Consider the following 16,736-nt stretch of genomic DNA (forward strand, 5'->3'; position numbering starts at 1 on the left):
ATTTGGTAGCATTTTGTACTAGGTTGGATATGTCTTTTGTTGAAAACAACAACATAAAAGAAAACCCACTAAATTATACACAAGAAAAATGAGGTCAGTTTCTTAAATTAAAATGCCTTAACATTTTTCTTTCTAGAAAGAAATATTTGAGTATTTCATAGATTGCTAACTTCTGTTCCACATTTACTTTTGATTTAACTTTTTCAATTTTCAGGCCTGTATATAAATTTATGATTAATTCAGTGGCATTCATATAAACAATATTCCATGATAGCAAGGGTGGGGCCTGTGGGGTCCAAGTACTTTGTAATGGCAAAACAGTTTAAAATACCATCTCTCCTTTGAAGAAAATGAAGGACTGTATTAGATGACTTTGAGTGTCTCCTGTCCTCAATGATACAATGATGTCATTGCTCACCATTTTTACTATTGGTATATTAAGTACGATTGAGAGGAAGTGACAGCTAACGTGTGTGGCCTCTAGTATATGGATGCCAGTAGCTGAATAACTTATGATAATAACAGTAGTTTTCCTGCCCTGGTCCTTACCAGATGCATTATTATACTATTATTACTATCATTTTATAGCATTATTATATGAAAAATTATATTGTGTCCCAAGGTCCGTTTACTGTTGCCCAGAGTGATAGGTATAAAAAGTTACCTCTGTGCAGTGAGTGTGCCCACGGTGCACACACTACCTCTTCTCACAAGTGCTCCAATAATTGTACGCATATGAACAGATACTACACTTGATCTTAGCCAAAAGCCAAGAAGTGATGAAATGTAATTATTCTAGACCAACATATTTTATCCATTATATGGAGAAATATAGAGGAATAAAAACCTTTTAGGAGTAAGCACCGAAGGCATTTTTTTCCTAAGAAATATGTAAATACGTTTCCACAAAAGGCTTTCGGAGTACTTTGTAGTTTATATAAAACCACTAATATGGTATGGATTAAAAATAGTTCACTAACTCACTTAAAGCTAACACAGAATACTTTGCAATGAGTACATAGAGAAAATTATTTAAGCTACTTGTAAACCCCTTATCTATGCGTGAAACATGATACTACTGATGCTAGTACTCACTACTGTGCCCTTTGAAATAAAGATATTTATTTTGAAAGTTCAACTACCGTATCAAGCACTGGAAATTAAAGACAAATGAGACCCTCAAGGATCTCACAGACCTGTCAGAAAGAGACAGGCGTTTTTACAGTTATAATGTCTAATAAAATACCATAGATATGGAGATAGCACACGGTTTGCATAAAGTAGCAGGTGATTAAATTTGCCTGAGGTGAGAAAAACAAAGGTGATTATAGATAGTCCATGTGTTAGTTTTTATTGCTGCTATAAATTATCATGGTTATTTACCATAACTTAGTAGTTTAAAGCAAAACAAATGTATAGGTCTGATGTTCAGTTGGCCTGGCTGGGGTCTTTGCCCCTAGTTTAACATGGCAGTTAAGGTGGTGGCTGGCTGGAGAATGCCACTTCCAATTGTTGGCAGAATTCAGTGGCTGAGGTTACAGAAGTGCCATGCCCACTTCTCCTGGAGGCATTACTGTGTCTATTACACAGAACATTCTCTGCTTTAAAGGACTCATGTGATTAGCCTGTACCCATCTCTATAATCAGGAGAAACACTTTACTGTTAATTACATCTGCAAAGTTCTTTTTGCCATGTAAGGTAACATTTTGACAGGATGCAGAGATTAACTCACATACAGATAAGGGAGAAAATGCTGCCTAACACACTTCATGAATATATATATATACACACACACACACATACACAAAAACACACATACATACATAAATATGTATTATATACACATATATGTGTATTTTATATATATATATGAAATATAAGGGTAGATTTAGACGCAGAAAATGAGGATATTTAGTTGTGAAAAACCATTTAAACTAACATAAAGACCTAAAGAATGTCCATGCTACTATTATTAGAATTATTGTGCGGGGAGGGCATTTAACAGTGTTCCCAATGTTGTATTTCTTCTTTTCGGGGGAAGGGGACAGAGTTTCACTCTGTCACCCTGGGTAGAGTCCTGTGTTATTACAGCTCACAGCAACCTCAATCCCCTGGGCTCAAGCAATCCTCTTACCTCAGTTTCCTGAGCAGCTGGGACTACAGGTGTCCACCACAATGCCTGGCTAAATAGAGATGGGGTTCTCACTCTTTCTCAGGCTGGTCTTGAATTCTTGGGCTCGGGGAATCCACCTGCCCTAGCCTCCCATTGTGTTAGTATTACAGGTATGACACTCAGCCCCATTTCTTGTTTTTTAATGTTTAATTTGTAATTGCTTATTTTTTAATACTTTTATTAATTTTCAGAGTATTACTGGTGTACACATGTTTTGGTGACATAATTTGTTTTTGTATATGTTAAGTCAAAATGACGAGTGTGCCCTTCCCCCACATTGTGCATTTGCCACTGCACCTGTCAGGTGTGAGTTCACCCATCCCCACCCTCCCTCACACCCACCTGATATCCATTCTATTCTACTCTCATGTGTGCATGTAAGGACTGAGTGACTAGTTCCAAGTTACTATTGAGGACACATGGTGTTTGTTTTTCCATTCTTATAATACTTCACTTAGAAGAATAGTGTCCAGTTCCATCCAGGTTGTCACAAAAGACATCATATCACCACGTTTTTAGGGCTGAGTATACCCCATGGTATTCTTATGCCACGTTTTATTAATCCATGTATGTACTGATGGGCATCTGGGTTGTTTCCACACCTGTCAATTGTGGAATAAACATTTGAGTGCAAGTGTTTTTCTTATTCTTATATTGTCTTTTTTCCTTTGGGTAAATAGTTGGTAGTGAGATTGCTGGATCAAATAGTGGCTCTGCCTTTACTTCTTTGAGGAGTCTCCACAACATTTTCCAGAGAGGCCTTACTACTCTACAGTCCCATCATCAGTACGTAAGTGTTCCTTTCTGTCTGTATCCCCACCCACACCCCTGCCAGCACTTGTTATTTGGGGTATGGGAATATTTTCATCTCCTCTTCTGGGAAATAATTGTGTCCAGGCAGATGAAGAAACATTACATGTTTCACCTTAAATAAATATTCTTTACCTTCTTATATGAATGGAAAATAATTTGTTCTTAAAGTCAATGGCTGTATGCCATGTGCCTAAGACAAGACTTTATCTGTGCAATCATGATGCCTCAAGCAGCAAAGCAGCCATAATTTTAGAGGCCACTTGGTTAAGACTACTTATCTGCAGGGGTAGACTAGTAAATTAAATGGAGATAGGATAACAACAGCGTCCCAAGAAATCTTTAAATCTTTAGCAGTATTAATAATCTCTAATATTCCTTTGCGATGTGATATGAGTTTTTATTTAACATCTTAAGTGGGAGGTAGGCTGGCATTTGAAGAGATTGCAACTGTGGCTTCCCCACCATCATATCTCTTACCCCCAAACCAAGGATACAATGTGAGTATGAATACAGCTGCCAAGGAAACTCCAATTTTTATTTGGGTCTGGGGAACCAAAACTGACTGGATCCATGACAGAATGGGCCTTTGTGAGTTTGATTTTTGTCAGTACTCCCTTTATTTTTTCTCATTCTTCAGCCTCCACTCTCAGACAGAGCCAGTGACAACCCCTGGGTTTTCAGTTATCAGCATTAAGTCATACTCAGACTCTGTGCCCATCTGGCCTCAAGCATGTGGGTATTCCCTAATCTTCAGGGAGCAACCTGACTGGAGCAACCTCCCAGATGTAATGTTCATGGTCCATCTTTCTATGAACCTGACCAGCTCGTGAGTCAATTGCCTCAAAATCTAAAAACTGACACAAATCTGGGGACTGAGAGACTGTTCATGACTTTTTATTGAGGGTGACCACTTCAACTCTTGTGTCTATAATTCTTGCTTTTGGGAGGGTAGAGAGGTTTAAAAGTCATACAGCACCCGGTTGTCTGACCATCTGTTTGCCGCAGGGTTTTATTCCCCCTTAATCAATCCTCTCCACAATTCCTGTGAGTCAAGTTTCCTTGGTAGCCTATTTACCCTCATCAGTCTTTACAGTAATCACTGCCCCTGGCTTCTGGTGTTTAACTGCATACACCTGTCTTTAATATCTGGGGCACCATCATTCCAGGGAAATGGTAAAGCCTATCTCTACGACCACCATTCCTACTGCCAGTCCTAAGTTTATGACAGGCCCTCTGCCCTCTCATTGGCATATGTTGATGGTCTTGATGAGTAGTGTGGTCTCTAGGCCTTCCCATGGAACATAATCTTGTGGTAGATGTTCTGGTCTAACATAAAGAGACAACTTAATTGTCAGACGACAATTAAGATCACAAACTCGTCTCAGAAAATGTACTGCACACTTCATTGCTGAATATTACCACAGTTACCTTTGAAGTATTCCCTTTGGGAAGCTGTGTACCAATGCCAGTGCCTAGTCCCTCCTCAAAGCAATGTTATAACTCTTTTCCTGGAATGGCCATCAGAGCTGCTGTCATATTTCCCTTGATGTTCTAAGTATCATCAAATGTCTTCCTTTTGATATTTCCTTTACCTTGAGATAAAGAAAAAAAAATCACTGGGGGCCATATCAGGTGAGTACGGAGGGTGTTCTTATATAGTATGTGTCTACTGACTAAAAACTTCCCCACAGACAGTGCTGTGTGAGCTGGTACATTGTTGTGATGCAGGAGCTGTGAGTGTTTGTAAAACTTTCAGGTTGTTTTTGTCTAACCTTTCCACCCAACCTTTTCAGCACTTACAAATAAGAAATTTGGTTAAATGCTTTTCCAGTTGGTACAAATTCATAATGAACAATCTCTCTGATATCAAAAAGAGTTAGAAACATTGTTGTGACTCTTTATGTGGACTTTTAGAACTTTTTTTGGTTTGGAGAACTGGCTAACTTCCATTGTGCACTTTGATGCTTTGTTTCAGGGTCATATTGGTACACCTGTGTTCTATCACCAATGATGAAACATCATCTTGCCTCTCTAAAAGGTCCTGGAAACTTTGACTCTTTTTTGCTTTTCTTCATCAGTGAGCTCCCTACGGACTATTTTTGCACACATCTTTCTCATGCCAAGATTTTAAGTTAAGATTTTCTACCAGTTGTTTTTCTCTTAATCTTTACTTGGTCTTCAATGCTTCTTACAGTCAGCTGACAATATTGACATACAATGCGACAATTTTTTTGCAATGTTTTCATCAGTCTGTGGCCATGATCTCTCTTCCTCAGTGAGAAAAGTCCCCTCCCCCTCAGAAAAACCTTTAATCCCTTTGTCCACTGCCATTTTCTTCATAGCATAATCCCCATAAACTTGAACTAACATGTCCCTGATTTCATGTTCATTCTTGCCAAGTATAATAAGAAATTTAATGTTTATTCATTGCTCTGATTCAAGTCCTGACATTCTCACAACAGCACACAAAAATATGCATCAGTAATGGACACCACTCAGCAAGACACTCCCACACATCAACACGAACACAGATGGGAGGCACTAATATGCCAAGGTTATGAAACCTGACTGAGCTGTTTGTACAGTGCTGCCAAGGTGAGCACTCAGTACATACTTATCAGGCCTTGCAGTAAATCCCTCCTGACATTCCTACTTGCCTCAGCCTCTCTACTTCTTTCTCTACTCTCTTCCAGGGCAATTCTGGCATTTCCATTTTGAACAACATCACCTATCACTTCCTTTGGTTTCTAAAAACAATTTTTGTAGAGAGTTTTTCCCATTTCCTAGGTTTTTGTTGTCAAGGTATTAAGCCCAAGCTTAGTTATAGATTCCTGTGTCAATGAATTCTTGCTTTTCTGGTCTTACATTTCATTCTTCTCATCAAGTCTGTTCAGCTTCTAATCACAGGGGAACATGCTCCCTCTGTCAGCACACACTAACTAATTCTTGCAGTTCTTGGGTGTGTTGTCTCTTTCATTTTTTATCAGGCTCAGCACAGACTTAGCTAGATTCTGGTAAAATGTAACTCTAGTTATCAGCCTAGCCACCAGGAGAAGTGGGGGCAGCTCCAGAAGGTAGTGGTTCTTGCCTTTTTGGGAAGAGAATGCGTACTGTCTCAGGGTGGAAGGCTTATCGGGCAAGGGTGAACCACTTCTATAAGCTTTGCCAATCCAGGACATCTATAGAAGTGATCATCTACATGGGCACCCTTCCAGATAGCCTCATGGAATGCTTTAGAGTCCCAGGTTTTCCAGTAGTTTGATTCTGTCACAAAAGATCTGCCTGGTAGGGCTTTCAGATGTCTCTGAGCTATGCAAATGTAATTATGAAGTCTTCACTTTGCTCTAGTATCTATTCTTCCACTCCAGGAGATAAAAATCTCCTTTAAAGCTCCCAAAAGAATCCTCTGCCATTTACATTTAGCTGCTAGCTGCATGTTTACGTCTCTTAATTTCTCATTATCCCTCTGCAGGGTACCAATATGATACAAAAACCCACTGTCTTTTTTTGATGCAGGACCCTATGCTCACATCTTTCAAATGCCAGAATAAATGTACTTGAAACAGCACTTCACCTCATGGAAACATATTTCTATGTCACACGTGATGAAATCATTAACAATTAAGCTACCATGTTCTGCCAGAGACTCCCTAGTTTTGCTTACCCATAGAATGCCATCATTTTTATCTGTGGGGTAGTAATTGATCCTTTCTCCAATTCCTCTCTTGCCCCCTCTAGGATCAATCTCAGTATAATTGTATTAGTTCAAATTATCTCAGAAAAGATGCAAAGAAAAGCTTATTTGTTCAAGTGACTTATTGCAAAAACAAATGCAAGGGCAGAAGGTGAGGTGGGCAGAGGAATCATGATAGAAGACTGAGTCCAGGGAAGGACAGTAGGGTGGAACCAGGATTGGGTGGGAATGGGCTCTGACGGCAACACACCTCTATGAAGGATGTGATCACAACAATGATCACGCCAGTTTATGAACCAAAAGCTCATCTGTCAGAGGAGACCTATAATTTGAAAGAATAAACTTCCTCTTGTATCAATCCCAGGATCAGCCTAATGAGAAGCACAGCCTTGACATAAACATGGTGATAATTTCAGATAACAGCAACAAGGGACATCCATCAATTAATTATTCTTCCTGCAGCTGTAAATCTCTCTGTTGAATTTTCATAGGTACCAAAAGAAACATGGAAATTTGGGGTGGGTTTTCATAAACCATATCATGTTAAAGGTGAGATGAGAAGCAGTCAAAGGAAAAGCCGAATATTTGCAAATACATGGATATGTGGAGCTAAGTTATAATACAGGGAGTATATGGAGCATTGACATGTGACTTTTGAGTGAGGTTTTAAGTAAAAAAAAAATAGGCCAGGGTCCCAGCTGAAGGCCAGATCACCACAGAGTGGAAATACAATGTGAAGTACACACTTGAGCAACACTGACCCCCAATAGTTGGTTCTGGGACAAGTTATGTGGAATTGATCTCTCTAAATTTGTCCAAAATTTAATTAGTCTACCATAAATACTCAATAATCAGGCTTCCCAAATTTTTTCAAATAACTTCTTCATTGATTTAAGTTGTCTACCTAAGGGGGAGAAGGAAACCGAAATCTGTTCAAGCTGTGGCCGTGGTACAGAGTCGCGTCCCTGCAAGGAGGGGTAACGAAGTGCACTGTGCTTGCTCAGAGCTGCTGTTCTCTTTCCCACTGAGAACACACTGGCAGGCTAGGAACTGATGATTGCTATTACTTATTAAGGTTCTTTTTTTCCATAGAAAATACATGGGTTTGGAACTATTTAATATTTCTCCTCTTCCTCCTTCCCCTCCTTGTCCTCCATCTTCTTCATCCTAGGGCTTTCAAGAATAGTGTACAGTCTGAGCCAGTGTGAAACCTCATCTCTAAAAATAGCTGGGCATTGTGGTGGCTACCTGTATTCCCAGCTACTTGGGGCTGAGGAAAGAGAATTGCTTAAGCCCAAGAGATTGAGGTTGCTGGGTTGCTGTGAGCTATGATGCCACAGAACTCTACCGAGGACAAGAAAGAGAGACACTGTCTCAAAAAAAAGAATAGTGTAAATTTCAGAGTCATGCTCCTGTAATTATAGATGACCTACTACAGAATTACTTCAGATAGATGTACATAGGATATATCAGTTTCTGAATAAAAGAAAAATGTAAAAGTGTATTGCCCAGTATATTACAAGTTTAACTGTTGCAATAATCCTTCTTGGATTTAATGCACTAAAGATAAGACACATGGTTTATAATATAGATTTTTCAAAGAAAAGCAAGAGTTATAGACTTTTCTGCTGCTCTTACTTTTAAAAAGAGTATTTTTTCACCTTTATAGAAATAACCCTTGCTAAAATATTTCATGATACACTTTTGACAGTAGTCAGTGGATTTGCCAATGGTGAATGAAAAGTTAAACTTTTTTTCCTCATCTATACCAGTCTTATCATTTTAAAATAAGTACAAACTTCTCCTCATTGCCACAAATGTTTGTTCAGGACTGACAGATAAAAAATATTTTATGTGACATTATACTTAATTACTCAAATTTTACCACCAAGGTAAATATAAACATTATCCACTGTATATATTGGTGTCTTTTTTGTGGTACTCTTCCTTGTGGCTCATATGTCCCCAGTCTGCTGAAAAAAGTCATAGCAAGAGGACTTTGTCTGGTATGTGTCACTGTCAGTGCCATACAGAGTATTATTTTTAAATGCAGGATGCTGGTTTGAAAGATCTCTGTTCTATGATACATGTGCAGTGATTGGCAACATTACAGATGGAAACTGCTTCATTAAAATGAGTCCCAGAGTAACGATGTTATGAAACAGGGTCCATTCCAGTTTGCAAATGACATTAGGAAGAAACATAGAATTAGCTTCTACTCAGATTTGAATGTTTTTTAAAAACACCTATTTTCAACAGAAGTATAACCATCATACAAAATCTAGTCACTTTTAATGAAGAGCCACCAAAAATCATGGTCAAAGTTTCATTTTGATAAAGTTGCATCAATCCAAGGAAAGTATATCTTAATTGTAATAGCTTTTGCTCCAAAGTAATGGAAAGAGCTTCTAACTCTAGCTCATACATCCAACTCTAAACTAGCAGCTTTGTTGCAATTATTTGCAAAACATGGGTACCTAAGTTATGGGTTTTGAAAAAAGATCTACATTTACTCCAGGAGAGTTTGAGGAATTTGAGTGCACAACCTTATCAGAACTGTCCCACTTACTCCTTGTCATCCTTAAGCAAATGGCTAGTCTGAAAGGATAGAATTGACTCCTAGGGAGGCCATGAAGGAGATGGTCGGAGAAGACTAACAGGATCCCAGAGTTCTATCTGCTGAAATGTTACCCCATTTCAAAAACATCAGTGGAATTAGCTGGCTAATTAATGAGTTAATGTCTCAAAAAATGCCACGTTAAACTTTATCCATATATATAAGGGCAAAAGAATGGCTGTTTTTCTGCTGCATTTTCTGTTTTAACATTTTTGGTTCGTGTCCCTTTGGCCTTCAGAAGCAATCCGAGAGTGAAAACAAGTAATTTCTCAACCACTAGATCAATGGTCATGATCCAGGGTGTAAATGAGCTCTAGCGACCCTTTGCTCACTGCAAAAGTTCCCATAGAAAAATAAAGTTCTCACATATCTACTGGAAGGTAAGCTGCAGAAGGAATACGTCTCTGTAGAGAGAGACATTTGTAAAATAGAACTTATGTAACTACTATAGCTTAGAGCAGTTGAGAAAATAAATGCCTGAAAAATAGCATTTGAATGAAGAAAATTAATATTGTTGAAGGGAAAGTTGTACTTCTTTCTCAAGGAGGACATCCTCCTCCACTGAGTTCAAACTATTAAGTAGTGAAGAGGATACCGTTTCAAGAAATATTGATCTGCATTTCCACCTGGCAATTGATGTTGTAATTGGTATGAGAATAGATTGCTTTATATTTCAATTACAAAAGTATTTGCTTATATAATTTTCTTACAATAGAAGGCTTATTAGCAGTTTCTCCATTAATACAATCTTACTGATCAGCCATGTTACCTTTTGAGTAATTTTAAATAGCATAAAATGAAGAAAACAGTAACATTTGCTTGGGCCACTGTAATCGCTAAATCTAATTACCTACAATTACATACATATTTGAGACAAATACAAAGACAAGTAAATCTACTTAACATTAAGATGTTTTCTGAAAGTGTGCTACAATTTGGAGGTAACAGTCCTTCAGTATTGGTGATTTGGGTTTTTTTTTTTTTTAAGTTTCCTTTAATTTCATATGAGATTTCAATAAAGAGAAACTAGGTTAGCTTTGAAAGCAAAGTATCTTCTTTTGTCTTGTTTGTGCTTTTAAATATTCATCTAGATATTTAGTTTTTACTATTATTCTTTACACACAGACTGTCCTCACCCTGATCATATAAAAGAAAGCTCTTAGAACAAGTGAACTTAGTTGTATTTTTAAACCACCTCTCTCTTTTCTAATGCTGAACTCTTACATAAGTTCTTTTTGTAAGTGAATGACAAGTTAAGCTTAGCAATTTAGTCATAAATTCAGGCTTAAAATAATTGTTCCATAAATTTCATTATGCGGTAGCACCAAACCAATAAATACAACTCATGCAAGATGTTTTAAGTCACTTACTAAGGACTAGATTTTGCAACTCTCTGGCCTGAAAATTGATGGCCTCAATTCTCCACTTGCCTTGTAACCCTGATGGAGCTGATACAGGCAGGGTGCTTCCTGAAAGTGGAACTGCTATGCTTAAATTAAATCCCATGATGGTGCAAAACAAATCATATATTTAGGTGAAACTGTTTCTCGGGTGAATAAGATATCTTGACATGTCAATGGAATATGAAATGCAATTTCACAAGATTTTTCTAGTGCCGAAAGAGATTTAAGTAGAACTATCACTTTTGGTCTTAACAAAAAGGATATATCTTCTCTATAGGCCCCTATATTCCTTGCTTCTAACATTTAATTTTATCATTCCTCATAAAGGCTATCATTCTTTATGCCTTCACGAAAGCAGAATTACATTTCATCATTGTTTTACTTTCTGTTTTTCCCTTTTCGAAGCTTCTTATCACTTCAGTTATTCCATTGCTTGTCCTTACGTCCCATTTAAGAGTCTTTTAAATTAACCAGACAGGTTTTATAGAACTGTTTTCATTACAACAAAAGCAGGGATTTAAAGAATTCTTTAATGTATATTACCTTACAAAAAATAATAAATAATTCTATCATCAGTGAAATACATATTAGAATCATATCCAGCTGAGTAAAAATTAAGGCCATTTCTCCAAGAAGCAACATCAAAATCCTAAGAGATCTTTAACAATAAAGGGGAAACAATCTAAAACTCAGCTAACATATTTCTAAGTATTTAAGTTATTCAGAATTTTAAAAAATGAATTTAAATTTTACATTAATTATTCTGGAATTGTTGTTTTATTCCATCATCAATTTTTTATTTCCTAAGGGACTGATTTTATGAAGCATCCTATAGTGACTTATAATTTTAAGTTCCTTTTATTCTCCATCTTCTGTGATTGAACTCTGAAGTGTCTTTAGCTAAATTCTGTTCTTCCCAGGATTTGGCTTCATTACCCAAATAAACCCTGTAATGTTCTCTACTTATTTTTAATTAAAATAAGAATTGACATACTTTCTCCCAAAGTGCTCACTAATGAACTTGAAGGTAATTAAATTAATATGTATGCCCACTATCAGATATTCTCTAAGTAGAAGCAAATCAACTATATACTACTTGGAAGAAGACTTTTTAGAAGTCAGTCGAGAGTAAAAAATGATTTCACAGTAAAGAAGAGAGGGAATAGGATAGTATATTTACAGAATACACTGATTGTGTATTTACAGAATTCCCATCATTATTGGGAGATACTAGAGAAACTCACGTCACTTAGAACAGTATCATTTTGGGACACCAGTTCATAGGCTAAGTTCATGCCACTGTGAATTACTGCATTTTGTTTTCTTTTTCATTCCTTTGATAACTAAGGTTCTTAAAGATTCAAGGTGTTTTAATTATGGGATAATTATTTAATTATGGGATAATTCTCTCCCATAATGTGATCATGGGAGAGAATAATAAAAGTGTGATGGAAACAAACTTGACAGAGATGATCGCAGCAGTGGTGCTGGTAAGTATCAAGAAGATGTGCTCATTTACTAGGTGTAGAGTATAAATATAAACTCAATAACTAAGAAAATGCCATGAAGGCTATGTTGACCAATTTGATAGAAACATTTCAAATTGTATATAAAACCAGCACATCATACCCCATGACTGCATTAATGTACACAGCTATGATTTAATTAAAAAAAAAAAAAAGGTGTGCTGCCCTTCTATAGTTCAGATAAAGTTTCATATTTATGGCTTTAGATCATAGCTGCCCCTTCTAGTCTAGTCCAGGAAGCATTTGGGAAAGGAGAAGACAACATTGACTAACCTTCCTCTGGAAGCCACGTTCTCATTGTTGCTCTCACACCGCGTCAGCCAAGCCAGCACTACCTACAGACCAGCCACTGTCAGGAGATCTGCGGACAGATGAAATCGCTTGTTCAGCTCAATATTCACATTACTGCTATTGATATGTATTGAAAAAATAGAAGAATAGAGGCATACTTCATGTTATTCCCCTTCACTTAAGTGTGGTTCACAGATACTGTGTTTTCTTTCTACAAATGGGAGGCTTTACTTCCTGTGTTAAGCAAATCTATCAGTTCAATTTTTTCAACACCATATATTCATGTCACATCTCTGTGTCAGTCACACATTGGTAATTCTCACAGTATTTCATGCTTTGTTCATTATTATTCTGTTATAGTGATCTGTGCTCAAAGATATTTGATGGTACTATTTTTAATTATTTTAGGGTACCATGAATCACATCCATATGAGATCACAGAGTTAATAAATATTTTATGTGTTCTGACTGCTCCATCAATAAGCTGTTCTCCCATCTTTGACCCTCTTCTTGAACCTTCCTCTTCTCTGAGATATATCAGTATTAAAATTAGACCAATTAATTCCTACAATGTCCTCTAAGCATTAAAGTGAAAGAATTGCACATATCTCACATTAACTCAAAAAAACTAGAAATGATTAAGCTTAATAAAGAAAGTATGTTGAAAACTAAGATAGTCAAAGAAAGGATTCTTGCATCAAATTCTTTAGCCAAATGGTGAATGCAAAGGAAAAGTTCTTGAAAGAAATTCAAAGTTCTACTGTAGTAAACATATGAATGATAAGAAAGAGAAACAGCTTTATTGCTGATACAGAGAAAGGATTAGTGGTCTGAAAAGAAGTTCAAAACAGCCATAATGTGACGTTAAATCAAAGCCTAAGCCAGAGCAAAGTCCTAGTTCTCTTTAACTTTATAAATGCTGATATAGGTGAGGAAACTTCACCTATATGAGTGAGGAATAAAAGTTGTTACCTAGGAGATGTTGGTTCCTGAGGCTAAGGGAAAGAAAGCCATCACCATAACATAAGAGTGCAAGGTAAAGCTTCAAGTGCTGATGTGGAATGGGCAGCAAGTTATCAAGAAGCTCCAGCTAAAATAACTAATGAAGGCTACACTGAAGAACAGATTTTTAATGAATATGAGACAGCTTTATATTCCAAGAAGATGCAATTTAGGACTTTCATAGTTAGAGAGGAATTCAATGCTTGGCTTTAAAGCTTAAAAGCCCAGGCTACCTCTCTTGTTAGGGGCTAATGTAGCTGGTGACTTCACTTGAAGAAATGGTCATTTACCATTGAAAATCGTAGGACCCTTAAAATATGCTAAATCAATGATACTTGTGCTCTAAATATAGAACAACATATGAGACAGCTTTATATTCCAAGAAGATGCAATTTAGGACTTTCATAGTTAGAGAGGAATTCAATGCTTGGCTTTAAAGCTTAAAAGCCCAGGCTACCTCTCTTGTTAGGGGCTAATGTAGCTGGTGACTTCACTTGAAGACAATGGTCATTTACCTCTGAAAATCGTAGGACCCTTAAAATATGCTAAATCAATGATACTTGTGCTCTAAATATAGAACAACAAAGCGTGGATGGCAGCACATCGTTTTACAGAATGGTTTCCTGAATATTTTAAATCCATTGTTGAGACCTACTACTCAGAGAAAAAGATTCCATTCAAAATAATACTGCTCTTGACACCTAGTCACCAAAGAGCTCTAATGATAGATACTGTATAATAAGATCAATGTTTTTTTCCTGCCTGCTAACACAACTTCCATTCTGCAGACCATAAGTCAAGGAATTTTGACTTATTCTTATTAATGAAGAAATATATTTCATAAGACCATAGAAGCCATAAACAGTGATTCCTCTGATGTCGCAAACCAGCATGAGAGAAGAGAATTCCTCTCTGGACATGGTGCAAGGAGGGATTGTTGACCTGAGTGGAAAATGTGGGAATTGAAGAAATAAAGCCAGAGACAAATAGGAAGAGGCAAAGGAAGACTGAAGGTGAGAGATAGGATGGTGTTGGGAGGACTGATGCAGCTAATGGCTGTAGCCAGTCCCTGAGCCATAGAAATAGCTTTATTTATACCTTGTCTTAACAAGGTTACATAAATCTTAGCACATGGGGTAAAGATCAACCTTAAAGAGGAAGAACAGTGTGCTTCCTGATGACAAGGAAAGTATGCTGGGCTACGTGACGTTTGGCAGGTGGTAAGAATGTTATTAGAGGAGGAGAAGTGATAGGGCATTGTTCGATGAGCATTTCCCAGGCTGTGGGTGCCCTGCCACCCACAGCCCACTCCCCACACTTTGATGCAACTTGGAAAGTAAATCAAAAACTTTCTGGAAAGTATTCACCATTCTAGATATTATTAAGAACATCTGTAATTTATGACAGGAGGTAAAGATATCAACAATAACAGCAGTATGGAAGATTTCAACCCTCCTGGGTGACTTGGTGGGATTTAAGACTGCAGTGGAGAAACTAACTGTAGGTGTGGTGGAAATAGCAACAGAACTAAAATTAGATGTGCAGTTGGAAGACATGACTGAATTGTCGCAATCTCATCATAAGTCATGAATGGATGAGGAGTTACTGTATGTGGACAACCAACAAAATAATTTCTTTGGAATCTACTGTTGGTGAAGGCTTTTGGGAACATAACTGACATGACAACAAAGAATTTAGACATAAACTTACTTGGTAAAGCAGTGGCAAGTTTTGAGAGCATTAACTAATTTTTAACGTATTGATAGTTCTACCTTGTGTAAAACACTTTCAAACAGTGTTGCATGCTACAGAGAAACTTTTTATGACTGGAAGCATTCATCAGTGGGGCAAAATTTACTGCTGTAATATTTTTAAAAAATTCCACAGCCATCCAAATCTTCAGCACCTACCTCCTTCGGCAACAGCCATCAACGTAAAGGCATGATCCTTGGCCACTGAAAAGGCCACTTGCAACATACTGAAGGCTCAGATGACCGTGAAATTTTTAGCAAGAAAGTATTGCTTAGTCAAGGTATGTGCATTGTTATTTTGAACATAATAGTACTGTACACTTAATGAAGTACAACATAGCATCAATATAAACATACCTTTTATGTTCATTGGGAGATGGAAAATATTGTGTTACCAACTGTGTTGTGATATTCACTTTCTTGCAGTGACTTGGAACCAAACCCTCCATATCTCTGAGACACATCCATATAGTTGGTAATTAGATTGACTGCACTATATAAATCTTAGTTTTCTGATAACTCTTCCGTTTTCATTTCCTTGGTAGATCTGATGTCTATTGTACTAATTTTTCCTGAAGTTCTGTACTTCTTGAAGTTCTGTACTTGGTTAAGTATCATTGGGGATAGTGTAGACACAGGAATATGCTCTGGGAACATAATGCTGTGTATTTGTGTTGTGCAGAGTTTCTGGTTACTATCCGGTTCAGATAGGACATGTAAAGGCTCATTTTGTCCTTTCACATTTTAAAATCCCCATCATACAAAAATTCCATTCCGTAGAAAGTTTCCGCACAGGAAGAGAAACAGATTTCACAGTGACAATGAATATTGGCTTTATGGTGAGAGATGATATAATCAAATTGCTACCATCTATTCACTGATTCTAGGGACTATGAACTCTTGTGTTGCCTTCCAATTGTCTGTTATATTTTATGTGCTTTCCTTTTTATATCATTTTTAATAGATTATTATGTCACAAGCCTTAGATACATGTTATGGATTATCCTTATAGCATCTACAACGTTCAGTTTCCGAGAATAATGCCATCCAGCTCACCACGTGTATTTATAAAGGTATAATGCTAAAGGCATATGCTAACATCTCAGAGGACTGTGCACACCCACACAAACTTCTGGACTAACTTGTTCTTCCCTTTGCACTTTTTTCTGTCTCAATTATTTATGGCCTATCCGTTATATCTTTATTTCTACCATCTGTTTAGTATCCCAGGTACAGAATTGAGATTATTTTAATTAAACTTGTCGTCAGTGATTCACTAGTTGCTTGAAAATGTGAAAGGTAATACCTAAGCTAGATGATAACAGATTCCTCCAACTTTGACCCTCCACAATGAGTTTTTTCTCTACTTTTAGAAATATAACATATTTCTCTATTAAAGAAAAAAAATCTCTAAGCCTGATTCCATTCTTGGCAATATATTATAGTATCTGTCCTTTGGGTTGGA

At 37.0% G+C, this 16,736-nt stretch overlaps 1 pseudogene; it reads right to left on the reverse strand.

Annotated features, from left to right (window-relative positions):
- Positions 1–628: 628 nt before the first annotated feature.
- On the reverse strand, positions 629–781 carry LOC111725058 (annotated as a pseudogene).
- Between the last annotated feature and the right edge of the window lie 15,955 nt (positions 782–16,736).

Source organism: Otolemur garnettii, unplaced genomic scaffold (genome assembly GCF_000181295.1).
Source record: "Otolemur garnettii isolate 467f Iridium unplaced genomic scaffold, OtoGar3 scaffold00030, whole genome shotgun sequence".
In the NCBI taxonomy this organism is placed as follows: domain Eukaryota; kingdom Metazoa; phylum Chordata; class Mammalia; order Primates; family Galagidae; genus Otolemur; species Otolemur garnettii.